Source organism: Stylophora pistillata, chromosome 3 (genome assembly GCF_964205215.1).
Source record: "Stylophora pistillata chromosome 3, jaStyPist1.2, whole genome shotgun sequence".
In the NCBI taxonomy this organism is placed as follows: Eukaryota; Metazoa; Cnidaria; class Anthozoa; order Scleractinia; family Pocilloporidae; genus Stylophora; species Stylophora pistillata.
The window spans coordinates 28668415-28684819 of record NC_142521.1 but is presented as its reverse complement, the minus strand read 5'-3'; positions in this window follow the sequence as shown (position 1 = coordinate 28684819).

The following is a 16405-nucleotide window of genomic DNA, read 5'->3' as shown; positions in this document are numbered from 1 at the left end:
GATCATTCCATTTGCGCCAAAAATCAAAATGGCAGTCATAACACTGGACGAAGATTCATTTTTCATGATCAATTGCTTTGAGGATGTTATGAGCTTGTTAAATGTTTGTGAAGAGGGTGAGGACAGTATTTCCCGACTCTTTATAGAGAGGGTGATCAATTGCTTAGAATGAGCGACAAAATTTGTCGAAAACGTGTTACTGATTGTAACGAGTGCAAAGGAGAGCTGACTGAGGTTGCTGGAAATTTAAGGGTTTTGTTCCACAGTTGGTGCCGAAAATTGACAGAACTGGGGTTAAGGAATACTCCAAATTGTACTCACTTAGCAGTATATCTGGTACTTAATTTGGTCACTTAATTCATCTGGATATTTGAGATACTCTCTAACTATCGCTGGTGTCAGCTCAACAGGTTTAAAGGTGAACACACTCTCAAACAAATGTGGGTGCTTTGACATCTCATCAAGAACACCAAGGGTAATCAATCCTTTTCTCAACTGATCTAAAGCCATTTTACGTTTTGAAATGACCTCATACATGACCCTTGATTGGATTATTTTCCCTTGGTAGACATCTGAAATAAAATAGTATATTAACAACAATGCCCAAATAGAATGGTCGGGAAATACTGTTTTCTCCCTCTTCACAAACATTTAACAAGCTTATAACATCCTCAAAGCAATTGAAGAATGAATCTTCGTCCAGTGTTATGGCTGCCATTTTGATTTTTGGCATAAATGGAATGATCGGGTTCCAGTCAATGGGTTTCATATTTGGGGGTAGTTCGGGGGGTAGGGGCTGGGAATTTTGTTAAATGACGATATTTTGAATGTCCGGGAACTTTCAAACACTTAGTCATAATAGAAGGTATGTCATTAAATAACTATGCATGGTAGAAGTTGAATAAATATTTTTGTTGGGTAAAAAGTTAGGACTGAAGTTGAACAATTAATTTTGTTGAGTAAAACAAATATAGCTATTGAAGTTGAATAAATATTGTTGTTGAATGAAAATAATTTTGGTTATGAAAAGAAAATGCGTGTCGTTAAACATAAATATAAAATGTTGAATATAACTGTAAACTGTTGAATAAAAATATATTTTGTTGAGCATAAATATAAGTTGTTTGATTATAAATATGCAAGTTGTTGAATCTTGCAACATTTGGCTAACCATAAAGGACCTCATTAGCACAACCCTCTCAGAAGTGAATTAAAAAACAGGAAAATAGCTCTTCAACGGAAACAAAAGACGAACCAACGAATCTTGCCATTTGTTACACAATACCAACAATCAATGCCAAACCTGAAGCAAATTCTCATGAGACACTGGTATTTAATAGAAACACAACCACTACTGAACGAAATATTCAAAAATCCGTTTCTCGTTTCTTACAAAAGAGGACGGTCGCCCAAAGACATACTCAATGGGGCCAAACTTTGAATAGGCTACTCTAAACACGCGCTGGGGAGTCGTGTAGGCCTGTCAACCCCATTTTACATTGAAGCCATTTCAGATCAAACCACATGAATATGAACGGTACAAAATGGCGCCTTTTAATGACATTGACCAGAGCCAGTCCCAGGTTCCCGTCGCTTTTAGCGTCAGGGTTAGTTACCAGTACTTTGAAATTTTTGTTGTGTTTCTCGTTTGTTTACCAGAAAATTTTCTTTTCTTTTCAAAATGATTGTTTTGTATCAGGAATTTTCGTTGTGCTCTGAAAAAGATTTTAGTGTTCTGGAAAATTTTGTTGTGTTCTCGAAAAGATTGTTTTGTTCTCGAAAAGATTGTTGTGTTCTCGAAAAGATTGTTTTGTTCCCGTAAAGATTGTTGTGTTCTCGAAAAGATTGTTTTGTTCTCGCAAAGATTGTTGTGTTCTCGAAAAGATTGTTGTGTTTCAGAAAAGAAATTGAGTTGTGATTTGCCCCTATGGGCCACCGTAGATTCGAGTCATCGAGGAGAAATTGAGTTCGTCTAGAGATCAACTAAAAGATGAAAAAAATGCCTTTCCGAACGTCTTCCATATATTATGATCTGCTGTCCCCCACCGTCTGACGAGGTTGGTATACGTGGGACTGCTTTAAACTGGTTTAGATCATATTTTTCTGATAGAAGTCAGCGCGTTTCTGCACAAGGGATTCTTTCTCGTCCTTTTGACTTGAACTGCGGGGTACCTCAAGGCTCATGTTTAGGGCCTTTGTTTTTCATAATATATGCATCCAAGCTATTTGAGATTGTGGAACATTATCTTCCCGATGCTCACTGTCTTGCAGACGATACGCAGCTGTATCTGAGTTTTAAACCACTTGGTAACACCGCTCAAGCTGATGCTATACAAGCTATGGAAAAGTGCATCGATGCAGTGAGGAAATGGATAGTTCGAGATCGGTTGATGATCAATAATGACAAAACGGAGTTTTTTTTGGTCGACACACGACAACAGCTTGATCAATTAGATTCGTGTTCGGCAATAATCGTATCAGTCCGAACCCATGTGTTAAAAGCCTCGGATCGTGGTTTGACAGCAACCTAAGCATGACTGATCATATAAAGAAGGCTTGTAATACGGCATTCTACAATTGCAATTACAATTACAATTAGAATTTATTATTTATATAGCGCAGAGGTCCACAGGAAGATGTTCCCAAGCGCTTAACAACGTTAACCCACCCGTCCCACCCCAGGGGAGGACATCCATCACACAGTAATCTCGTGCGTGGGAAATTAACGTCTTCTACCACTAACCCTGCACGAGACGGGACCTCCATTTATTTACATAACTTGAGAGGTATTAAGTAATATCTTTCGAGAGATTCTTTAATTAATTTGGTTCATGCTTTTATAACCAGCCGCCTTCGTTATTGTAATAGTTTATTGTTTTGCTTACCAAAGGTGCAGATCACTAAATTACAGCGTGTTCAAAATGCGGCAGCAAGACTTATTCCTGGTATCGGAAAGTTTCCTCATATCACACCGGCGCTTTTTGAGCTGCACTGGCTGCCGGTTTCTTTACGTATTGACTATAAAATTTGAATCTTGACTTTTTTAAATATATAACAACTTTATTTAAATAATAACATATAACATATTATTATTAAAAAAGGGTTATAGAAGGGAGGAACTTAATCCTCATTGTAAACTATACCCCAGATATAAAAATTTAATACTATGCAATATACATATACATACTGAAACATTTTACATACAGGCATATATCTATATAAATATAAAATCTAAATAAAGAAGACATATCTAAGATAACTATTTTGTTTAAGATTATAACTAAATAATGTATAATACATAGAATAATTTAATTTTTAGTCAGAGACCTAGTTAAAAAATGTTGATTTAAGAGCTTTCTTAAAAGCATTAATTGAGTCAAGTTCAACTATTGATGATGGTAAACTGTTCCATGTGTCGATATGTCTGTGCCAAAAAGAGTACTTAAAGATGTCTGTACGGCTAAATGGTTTATATAGTTTAAACTGATGACTTTTTCTTGATTGCCTGTTACTGAAGGATATGTAATTATTAGTGTTTACAGAAGAGTGTCCTTTAATGAACTTAAAAAGCTGAACCAAACTAAGAAACTCTCTGCGCTGAGCTAGTGTCGCTAGTTTCAAGGATTTCAGTCGGTCTTCATACGGAGTGTCTTTATCAATGATCCATCTTGTAACGTTCCTTTGCACGCATTCAAGTTTTTCAATGAGATATGCTTGGTGAGGATTCCACGCTTGACAAGCGTACTCGAGTATTGGACGGATCATGGATCTATAACCAGTAAATAGAGCCCTAGAGTGAGATCCAAATGTCCGCTTGAGTAAGCCCAATAATCTGTTCGATCTTGCAACAACAGACAGTACGTGGGGTTTCCAAGATAAATCACTGGAAAGAACTACCCCAAGATGTTTGTGTGTAGATACTTGGGTAAGTAGCTTGCTATTAATAGAATAGTTGCACGGAGAGGGAGTTCTAGCCCTGGTGAACTTCATGGACTCGCATTTGTCAGCATTTGTTCCTAAAAGCCACGAGCCACACCAATCAGTGACTTTATCTAGACTCTCCTGGGCAGTGATGGACGTTTGAGATGGAGTACAGTAATTATAGATTAACATATCATCAGCAAACATTTCTGCAGGACTTGATAAAGATTCAGGGATGTCATTGACGTATAGGATAAATAACAGGGGGGCAAGAATGCTCCCCTGTGGAACACCAGATGTGACAGGCGCCCAGTCAGATTGGCAGCCCTCGATTACAACACGTTGAGATCGACCTTGGAGAAAATTGGATAGCCAGGAAAGTAGAGAGCCGGTAATGCCAAAGCGTTCTAGTTTGAGTAGAAGACGGTCATGAGGAACTGAGTCGAAGGCCTTTTCGAAGTCCAGAAATATTACATCGGTAGAGAGGCGTTTATCTAGTGCTTTGGCCCATTCATGGAAAAGGTGTATCAACTGAGAGGTACAGGAGTATCCAGGACGAAAGCCATATTGATGACTACTAAGTAGATTATTTGATTCAATAAACCCAAAAATGCGATTGTATATCAGTCTTTCTAGGGTCTTTACAATCAGACTCGTAAGAGAGATAGCACGATAATTCTTGACTAGATCTTTTTGGCCCTTTTTGAAAATTGGAATGACGTGAGCAGATTTCCATTCCACAGGCAAGGTGCCAGATTGGAGTGAAAAGTTAAATAAATTTGTCATGGACTCTGATATAGCTGGTGCAGCCTCGCGAAGCATACGCGCTGATATCCCATCCGGACCATGAGCTTTTGTAACGTTTAAACCAATGAGCAATTTCTCGACCTCAGATTTAGAGCAAAGTAGACTTGAGATGACTTGATCAGTAAAAGGTTGAAGATCGTCACGTAACTTCTCAGGAATACCAGGACTCTCTATAAAAACCGATGAGAAGAAGTTGTTGAATAGCTGTGCTTTATCGAAGCTGTTTGAAGCCTTTTGGTTCTCCAGGGATACTTCAGGTGGAATAGATCGTGATTTCGTCTTAGATTTTATGAAAGTCCAGAAACGTTTAGGATTGTTACTGTTTTGAAGAGACTGAACATGGTGCCAATAGCTCTTGTTTATTTCAGATTTGACTTTGTTTCTACACTTCCTATATTTTTCCCAGTCAGATTGAAGTTGAGATGATTTAGCTTTTTTCCATAAGCGTTTCCGTTTGTGAAAAAGGCGACGAATTGCAGATGTTAACCAAGGAACATTTCTTTTTCTTTTCAAATGATGTGTATTGATGTTTTTATTAACAGCAGCAAAGAACAATTCTTTCCATTTAGTCCACATTTGATCAACATTGTTCTCTAAGAATACATTGCCCCATGGGGCATTGGAAAGATAAGAGCGAAAACCTTCCCAATTTGCATTTTTGTAATCGTAAACGATCTTTGGAGCTTGATGTGGACGGGAAATAAAGACATTAAAGTCGAAAAAAACAACGTTATGATCTGAATTTCCAAGGCCACAGTCTATCTCAACATTAGCCAAATGAGCAGGAGTGTTGGTTAAGATTAAATCCAATAAAGCGTCTCCTCTGGTAGGTTTATTCACAAGTTGTGAGAAGCCAAAACGATTAATAACAGAGTCGCAAAAGAAATCGCTGATAGTGTCCGGCTGCCATGGAGCTACAAGGTTCCAGTTCACATTAGGTAGATTAAAATCCCCAAGCAAAAGGATATTACATGATGGTGGAAATTTTTTTAGCGATTGAACCAGTTTAGTTAGGTAGGCCATATCGCTGCTAGGAGAGCGATAGTATACTCCAATAAAGTATGTTGAGCAGGGATTGAAATGAACTTCACACCAAAGGATTTCACAGTCGGTTTCGAGGTCACAACGTCTATAACAACAAATGTTATCCCTTAGAGCTAACAAAACACCGCCACCTTTTCCTAGGCGATCTCTTCGGTAGATATTATAATCAGATGACAGGATTTCTTGATCCATTATTTCAAGGTTCAGCCATGTTTCGGTTATAGCGATGATGTCTAATTCCTTTGTAGCGACCACAGCTTGCAGCTCAGTTCTCTTGTTGACAATACTACGGGCATTTAGACTGCATGATTTGAGAGTCGAGGAATTGAGAGGCCCAGGATTCAGTTGAATGTCGTTAGATATTAGAATGAAAAGAATGAATAGATATTTTCTGGTAGAATAGCGACGGCGAAGCATCGATTTTCCAGATTTGACGAACTTTCGGTGACTTATCCTTGGGAATGTAGCGGCCAGGACGGTAAGACCATTTGCGAATGAAGGCCTCTGATAGATAATACCATCTCTTGAGTTTTTCAGCAACACGTTGACCAAAAATAGCGTCAGGAGAAACGAAATAAGCGGAGCCACATGGGGAGCGTCCGCCATTACTAACGCGTTACTTATTCAAGTAACGTTTTGAAATGTATTTATGGCCTAGCGCCAACTTATCTAAGTGATCTTATTAGTATAAAAACGAATTCATTATACAATTTTAGGTCTACTGGTAAGCTCTTATTGAACCATCCCAATGGAAAGATGCTCACAACATTTGGAGAAAGATCATTCTCAACAGCAGCTCCGAAACTCTGGAATGGCCTACCGTATGGAGCTTCGTCAAGTAACAGTTTTAACACTTTTAAATCTCGACTTAAAACCTATCTTTTTAAAAAGTATCTTTATTTCTGTAACTTAGTTCATTTTATTTTCACAGTAATGAATTTTCGCTTTCTCTTAAACATATGATTGTAAAGCGCTATTGATCAGCACATGTAAATACGCGCAATATAAATTGGTAAATTATTACAAATATATTATTATTATGTGCTGTTCGACTCTTACAAAGCCAGCCCTCATTTCATAATTGCAGCTCGCAATAAGTCTATAAAAACGTATGAAGAATTAAACGGAGCACAAAAGAAAGAAGTAATAGAGGAAGCCCAGTCGATGGTCCTAAAGTACGACCTTCAAGCGTTGGCTGTTTTGTTCCAGCACTTCGGGTCTTGATACAAACCAAAGGATAACTATCACGCTCATCTTTGTGTAGACAAGGAAAAATATATAAATATTTTGAAGGGTTTGAGACCAATTTTTAACGATTGGTGCCATTCTGATTACAACACCAGGAGCTATCATCCGAATCATTTGGAGGAAGAAGTTGACAAAATCAAAGCTGTAGAACCCAAAGACCTTTCGGAAGCACCCCACTACGTTCTTTTTCACCCATCAGAATCAAGAGTTGGATTTGTAGTCGAGGAATCAGGACAATCAACTTATCCCCAAGCTTGACTTGAAATCCAAGAAAAGATGATCACATATGCAGCTGAAGAGATTCTCACCGTCATTGGAAAAGAAAGTAACGAGGAGAGATGCCACGTATATCTGGTCCTCGACGGCAACACACATGGTAAGTCCACGCTTGTCTCTCAGCGAAACAAGTTCAGTGAGAAGAAACTTAGGTGAAGCTCATTCGTGCGTACCGGAGGTTTCCGTTTCAGAGGTCTGCCATACGTCAAGGGAATTAGCCGTAACCAGTGCTTCTTTCACTTAAAACGTGTTAATGATGCAGTTCATAAGAATTCATACTGATACAGATTCAAGTCAGTAATCATCTCCCCTCATTTTGAATAGGAGCTCATCTTTTACAGCTTATCATCGAATAACAAAGAAGTTAAATGAGGGAATTCAGTATTTTCTTGTGCTAAAGGCTGAAATTTTGAAGTCTAAAGAAACTGTGGTGCTGCGTCGGTGGGGGTAACAAGGTAATTTGGTTATCTCAACTAAGTGTAAATTGTAAATTGGCCACCGTAACGAATAAAACGTGAGGTTTTTTATTCGTTACGGTGGCCAATTTACAACTTCAACATAGTTGATATAACTTATTTTCTTGTGCGATGAATATATGAAGTTCATATATCTTGAACTGCGGTTATAGATACGTATGATACGTATGCATAAATAGCGCTCTCTACTGCGATGATTGTGCATCATACGTATAATTTTCTTGTGCTAGTTTGATTAGCGAACTATTCGAGGTGCTAATGGACTTTCACATTGCCTGGGAAACAGTTGGCTGAGATGCACACCTCATTAAAATTTCAGTGGACAAAATAGAAAACACAGTCACATCGAATGACTTTCTTCACGGCTTTAGCACAATGCAATTTATACGTAAATACAAGAAAGCACAATTTCGATTCAGCTCAGACTGGATGGAATGGAGTAATCGCCATGAAACTGAGATGCCTCGATCGGTTTCAATTATTGTCATTTCATTTAAATTTCTATTTCCTATCTAAAGTTAATTATTGGCATTTATTTGATATTTGAGGCTTCGTTAATATAAATGATATTAAGTGCCTTGTTGGCTTGGTTCATTATGAGTATTTATAAATCGCCACTTTTAAGACACGTTAAAGTTGCCACTTTTAAGACGCCTTATAGTTGTCACTTTCAGGACGCCTTAATTGCCACCTTTAAGGCACGTTAAAGTTGCCACTTTTAGGGCGCCTTTAAGTTGCCACTTTTAAGAAGCCTTAATTAAAGTTGCTACTTTTAAGACGCCTTAAAATTGCCACTTTTAACAGACCTTAAAATTGGAACATTTTAACAGACCCTAACATTGTCGTTTTTAAGACGCTTTAAAGTTGCCACTTTAAACAGTCGTTAAAACTGCCACTTTTAAGAGACCTCAAAATTTTCATTCTTAAGACGCCTTAAAGTTGCCACATTTAAGAGACCTTAAAAATTGTCACTTTTAATACATGTTACCCAGATGTCTCTGACACCAACAAAAAATGGACACAAAATCATTTTTTTTTCAGAATGTTTTTCGCTATATGGTGTCTAAACTAGTTTGGCACAAGCTTGCTTTATTTACGCATTACTACGCCTGCTAAATGATTGACGTAGTTACTAAAACAAGGGATGATCTTTAATGACTTACGGTGATTTACAATGACGTTCAAAGAGGTACACGATAAGCTAAAATGAGCTGAAATTTAAAATAGTTTGCAACTCGGACGACACTGCAGTGCAAAGGTTAAAAACATTCCTTTATGCGCTCTGAACCAATCAAATCTCGTTGCTTAGCGAGTTGAGATTTTTCATTGTGTTCTCTGGAACAAACAAAACATTGTGGGAAGAATGCCCTTTTTTAATCCTCTCTTAAATCTTTTCGAGGGGAATAAAGACGTTATCGATGCCAAGTAAGTCTTGATATCTGTAAGATTTCCAATTTAGCTTTAAAACGAAAAAACAACCATCCAAGGGTCTTAGTGAGATCTGCCTCGAAAGAGAGGTAAGTTCAGCCTCGCATTCCGATTGCCAAAAACTTTCCTTTTTTTTTCCTTGTCTTCTTTCCCTCTTTACTTTTCGTAACAAGATCTACAGGCGTTTGGAAAGGAAACGTTTAAAAAAGCTTGAATGAGAAATTTGCCAGCAAATGCTGTAACTAGTGCTATTTATGATATATGCTTATCAGGTGATGGGTATCGGTTTAACAAAAAATGGGCGTAATAATATATAATAATCTCAATATGTTTTAGTTTTCATTATATTTTTCGCAGCCTAAAAACATGTGGTTTGCTTGCAGCCCAAAGAAAAAAGAAACTTAGTGTCAAAAATACCAAATTTCATATTAGCAAGCTGGGTCAGCTGATGATACAAAAAAAAAAACACTTTGCGCTGTTACGGCGATACTTGGACAATGTACTTTACTGATCTGTTCTGATGAGGAAGACCTGAGTCCCTTGCAAGTTTCGAAGCTGACGAAACCGGGCTAAACAGTTGGATCCACCATATTCCAACTTTACATTGACAGAATTGGGTAGTCCCGTCTTCATTAATTGTACTGCTTCTCCCTCTTTTATGTTAACAACATTGATGTTGTGCACATGACGGCTTTCATCTTGGTTCTTCACTAGGAAGCTTTGGAAAATTAAAAATAAACTGGCTTTAATTGTTTTACCTTTTTAATGATTTTTTATCACTATTACCACTATTATTATGATCTTTATTATAGCGGTTTTCAATTGAATTTCGAAAGTACTTAGCAAATTGCTTTGGTTCAAATATCTCGCGCCACTTTTTCAACCCAGCAAATTTAACGTGAATTAAAAGTGGCAACTTTAACGTGTCTAAAAAGTGGCAATTTTAAGGCGTCCTAAAAGTGGCAACTTTAACGTGTCTTAAAAGTGGCAACTTTAACGTGTCTTAAAAGTGGCAATTTTAAAGTGTCTTAAAAGTGTCAACTTTAACGTGTCTTCAAAGTGGCAACTTTAACGTGTCCAAAAAGTGGCAATTTTAAGGTATCTTAAAAGTCTAGAGATAATTTGTTCATTTACGATATTACTAAACTTTACATACTTTGTGGTTTTGATTTATGTAAGATGCTTTTTGGATATTTCTTTTTATTAATTTTTCATAGGGGACTTAGGCCACATACTCGTAATCATCCCTTCTTTGTCACTTCAGTATATGTTGGGTAACATGTACTCTACAATGTATATTTCTGACTATGACAATCAACTATATTGAAGAAAAAAAAGTTAAATATTCCATAAAACCACTCCACAGTTGAACTGATTCAAACAACTTTTACAACAAAGACAGAATTTCTCTTGAGACCTATTTACTGAAATTTATACACACGTACTTTAGATATACCAAATAGGATATGGCACATTTGACAGTATTGTTTCTGAGAACCTTTTTTACAAATGTATATGCAGACATTTCCATAGCTGAGATGTTAATCCAAAAGTACTTGATAAATCATGTTACATTATACCATGTCACTTAAGCAAATCTTTGGAAATTTCCATGCACATTTCTGGATCGATTATAACGTTACCGAACATCTTACATTTTGCCGTGTCAATAGAAGATCTATGGAAATCTCCATACACATGTCAGGATCAATTTTAACCGTACATCTTAAATTTTGCTGTGTCAATGGAAGGTCTATGGAAATTTCCACGCACATGTCTACATCGATTATAGCCGAACATTTTACATTATACCATGTTTATGGAAGGTCTATGGAAATTTCCACGCACATGTGTAGATCGATTATAGCCGAACATCTTACATTATACCATGTGAATGGCTATGGAAATCTCCATGCACATGTCTAGATCGATCATAGCTGAATATCTTACATTTTGCCATGTTAGTTGAAGATCTATGGAAATTTCTATGCACATGTGTGAATCGATTGTAACTGATCGACATCTTACGTCATTTTATCCTTCAGAAGATCTTTGGAAATTTCCATATACAATTGTCTAGATCGATCATGACTGAAAAATTCTTTCATTTTGTGCCATGTTCCTGGAATATCCATGGAAATTTTCATGTACATTGTGTGGATCGATTATCGCTGAACGTCTTACATTTTACCATGTCAATGGAAGATCTCAAGGAAATTACCATGCACGTCTGGATCGATTACAACGAAGACATTCTTTAGGCCTCTTTACCCTTTGCCGTGTTAATGAAAAGGCCTAAGGTAATTTCCATGCACATCGTGGGGTTCAGCTAAAACTGAAGATCTTACATTTACATTTTACCATAGCAATGGAGTATCTATGGAAATCAGTCCATGCACATTGTGTGGATCAGCTATTACTGAAGATCTTACATTTTACCATGCATGTCGATGTAGGATCATATGGAAATTTCCATACACATTGTGTGGATAAGCTACAACTCAAGATCTTACATTTTACCATGCTGATGTAAGATCTATGGAAATTTCCATACACATTGTGTGGATAAGCTATAACTGAAGATCTTACAGTTCACCATGCTGGTGGAAGATCTATGGAAATTTCCATGTATATTGTGGGGATAAGCTATAACTGAAGATCTTCTATGTTACTATGGCGATGAAAGATGGACATTTGCGTGCACAAGTGTAGATCGATTTTAACTAAACAATTCTTACATTTTCCATGTTATGGTTTTGCTAAAAGCAGGCCCGCGGCCCCGCAGTCCACGGACCAATGAATGACAGTGAGCTTGAATTCGTATACCATTTAATCGTTTGAATCCCTGTTTCGGTTTGTTGCATGTTGTTCAGAAAAAAACGTTTTGATTTTCTGTTCATTAGTCTCTTTACAGAAACCGATAGCACAATAGAGGACTTTCATTATCGAACGATGAAAGTTATTTTCAAACCATACGTTGAAAGTGAAAATATCATAAGTAATGCAATGTGTGAACTGCGAATCTTTTCTATACAGAGACATGTCGATCTATTTACAGGAACTCCACCCAAAAAGGAAAGCGTGTTCTCAAGCATTGCTTTCCGGCGATGTAAGTACCGTATTTATTCGAATATGGTAAGCGCCTTGGGCGCTTATTAAATTTTTGGTCCTCAAGGGCAGTGGGCCATTATTCGAACCTGGGCACTTCGTAAATTTGCACCAATTTTAGCAAGTAGCAGATTTTTAACTGTTCATTGAAAGTTTTTGGAAATTACTAAGGAAACTCTGTGTTCGGGTAAGTCTCTTAGTGGTACTTACTCGATTCTAATCTCATTGTCACTGCGGTCAAGAAGCGATCTCTGCTTCTGGTGCGCAGAATATAGCTCAATTGGTCAGTGCGCCGGATTGTGTTGTGAGGGAGGTCGAGGGTTCGAACCTCGGCCGGACCAATACTCATGGTCTTAAAATAACTGAGGAGAATTTGCTACCTTTCTATGACAAGAAATGGATAGATATTCTGGTCTTCTCGGATGAGGACTAATAAACCGTAGGCCCCGTCTCCTGAAGGGTTAGGGATAGCCGGAGACGTTAATTTCCCACGCACGAGATTACTGTGTGGTGGATGTCCTTCTTTGGGGTGGGATGGGTGGATATTAGCCCTGAAAAACCCTTATGGGGTGTGGTCAATTAACCTATGTCTGTATGTATGTATGTATGTATGTATGTATGTATTATGTCTCAGTCGGGCGACCGATCGATTTTCCGTTACGCTGTCGAACATCGAGGAGGCAGTTTCTTATTCGAGGTTTGGCAAAGAAATAAGGTACATTATTTCGGGTGTAAAGGAGTACTTTTCGATCACGGCGAAAAGTGAAAATATCAAACCTCGCCATCAAGAGATTCAAATTTTTTGTTTGTGTTGTGCTCCAATTTTGCCCTTGGTTCATATTTTCTCTTCCTTTTTTGATATGATATTTTCACTTTCAAAGCAGTAAAAATAACCTACAGCGTTCGATAATGAAAGTCCTCCATTGTGCTATCGGTTTCTGTAAAGAGTCTACTGAACAGAGAATCAAAACGTTTTTTTTCTGAACAACATGCAACAAACAGAAACAAGGATTCAAATGATTAAATGATATACGAATTCAAGCTCACTGTCATCCATTTTGCACGTCCAAACCTGATGCAGATCTGTGCATGCGCGTGGATTTACAGCTGGACAAAAACACTGTGGAAAATCAGTACTGGGCTATCGGGCCTCCGGGTCGCAAGCCGCTGCGGGCTGTTGGGCCTTCGGGCTGCCAGGCCGCTGGGCCGTCGTGGGCCGTGGGCCGCGGGTCTGCTTTTAGCAAAACCCCATTTAAAGCTCCATAGGGCTCTACTGTTGAAATATTCCGAAATAAATTACAGACGCGCCAAATTCAGAATTCAAGATTTCCGTAAGGATCTTCGTTTTCGTTGTGTTTCATGGACATAACGAATTTATTAATGGGTCTTCGGTTTGGTAATGGGTCTTCGTTTTGGTAGGGGGTCTTCGTTTTGTTAATGGGTCTTCGTTTTGGTAATGGGTCTTCGTTTTGGTAGGGCGTCTTCCGGCGTTTTGGTAGGGGAGTCTTCGTTTTAGTAGGGAGGTCTGCGTTTTGGGGGTCTTCGTTTTCGTCACTACCATTATAACCGCCACCCGGTTATCTCAATTGGTTAGAGCACTGGACTGTTGTGCGGGAGGTCGAGGTCGATGGTTCGAACCCCGGCCGGACCAACACTCAAGGTCTTAAAATAACTGAGGAGTATGCACTACCTTCTATAATATCAAGAAATGGACAGACATTCTACTCTTCTCGGATTAGGATGAATAAACCGTAGGTCCCGTCTCCTGCATCTACTAATTAGCTAATTTGGTTAGGCAGGGGACGTTAAAAAACCCTCTCACGAGATTACTGTGATGTGCTCTGGCCTGTTTACTGGGATTGAGGGGGAGGGGGCATCTTCAAATAAGTTTCTTTCGATTGTTTGTAAACTGCTGATGCAGTCCGGCCAAAGTCCCCCGAAAAGTGTTGTGATGCGCATTTGATCATATTCACATGTTAATTTGCGCAATATAAATATTAAATTATTATCATTATTATATTATTATTATACAAATAAATTTCCAGAATGATTAAATGTTCATGAAAAACAAGGACCCCTGCGCAGAATATAGAACTAGCTGTCTCTTGCTACAAAGATACAGACGTGTATTAGTTAATTATTATTCACGCAGCTATGTTTGTCAAAGCAGCTCCAGTATTTCAGAATAGTGAGCCATTTCTTCACATGATGTCATTCCTATTTACAGTGCATGTGTAAAGAGTTTCGTGTAATAGAATTTAATTGCATCAGCTAAATTGAATGAAAATTCGAAACACATTTGATTTATATTCATCATAAATATCTCCCAAAGGGAAGGTGGTGCATTACACAGTTGAATTATCATCCCATAGAAGAAGAAGAAGAAGAAGAAGAAGAAGAAGAAGAATGGTTTATTCAATACCTTAATAGCAGCATGGGCTGAATTTCTAAGATTTACAGTGTATAGAAGGAGAGATTTTATAAATATAATTAAAATTTTACTTACATGGTTACAATAAGAATCCTACGACTACGACTACGACTACGATAAGAATCCTACGAATATGACTACAAATACAAAAAATTTAGACATCAGTGCAGTTGAATTGCTAAAAGAGAACTGCACATTTGTTAATGAAAGTGTCACGACACCTATTGGTCTTACATGGCTTTACACGGTATGGTTTAGCGTTCCTGAGGTCCTTAGTTGGTCTCTCATTGAAAGGAATAAGAGGGTGCATGTAGAATATTCAAATTTTAACAATCTGTTGTTGTTCTCGCAGTTCGCGGTTCGCTCAATCATTCGAGACAGAATAAAGGCTCGTTTCCAAAAAAACAACATTAAATAACAACAACATTACCACGCCATCTTGAAGGCGTGCCCATTCCTTTTTTTAACCACAATACATTGCGAACATAATCGTGACGCGACGTCACGACATGTGTAACGACATCCGCGTCAGGTGCAGAACATCAAGGGGATTATCTACAATTTTGTTTAAAAAGTTGTTTACATAGTTCTGTCCTGCTTTACTCTAACGTAAGGAAGCCTGAACGTGCCAGGGCATCTGAGTAATGCACTTCGTAACCGAAAATTATCCAAAGAGCACGTTTCTGTATTCTTTCTAAACTGAAGGTTAGATATTGTGGAAGACTAAAATGAAAAACCTGGCAGCCATAAAGTAAAACAGATTGGATGCAGGCAACATAGAACTGAACTAGGTCTTCAAGTGGAACTTTGGCGCGCTTTAGTTACGCTAAAAAATACTGGCGTTTGCCAGCTCAGTTTTTTCGTCATTTCTCTCACGTGAGAATTCCACTTAAGTTCTTCTTGAATATAAACGCCCAATAACTTAACTACTTGTACTGTATGAATTTTACAGCCGGCGATTTCCACAAGTTCATCTTTTGTCGGAGAGCGTGCAAAGGTTATCCTAAGCTTATTACATTTACTAGGGTGAAGTTGGAACTTGTTGCTGGGGAGTAGTAGACAATAGCTAAAGTTGATTTTATGATCCTGAAGATTCCTGAAGGTGACCTGACCTGAATCAAGACACTGAAAGGATTTGCAAAATCAATTTACATAGTTCCATAAGATGTCCATTTCCATTAAAGACAGGTACTCAGACGCAATCAATCTAACGCCTTCTGAAACAACCCTCTCTTGTAAGTGCTCCCTCTTTCATTTCCAGATAGTTTTCAGATTACTCTGTGTTGGGATTTTATGTAATGAAACTCTTTTGGTCCTTTTGTTCGAAGACGAATTGTAGCGACAATTTTTCACGCTACAATAATCGCTGTTTACCATCGTGACTATGCAGCATTTCGGCGGATTGGTCCACTGCTTTCTTGACCTTGTTCTGATGTCACAATGGCGGCGCGTGACAAAAGCGAATTGAGGAGCAACAACAATGACAGGGTCATCCTCGGTGTAAAAACTTGACGAGGTTTTTTTTTGTTTCATGAGGTTTTGTTTTGCTGTACGCTATTGCTTATAAAGTTTTGTCGTCTTTGTTTTACGTCACTCGTGAGCTTCACAGGTTTTTACACCGAGGATGAACTCGACAACAACACTTAATTTAGACAAGGTAAACCAG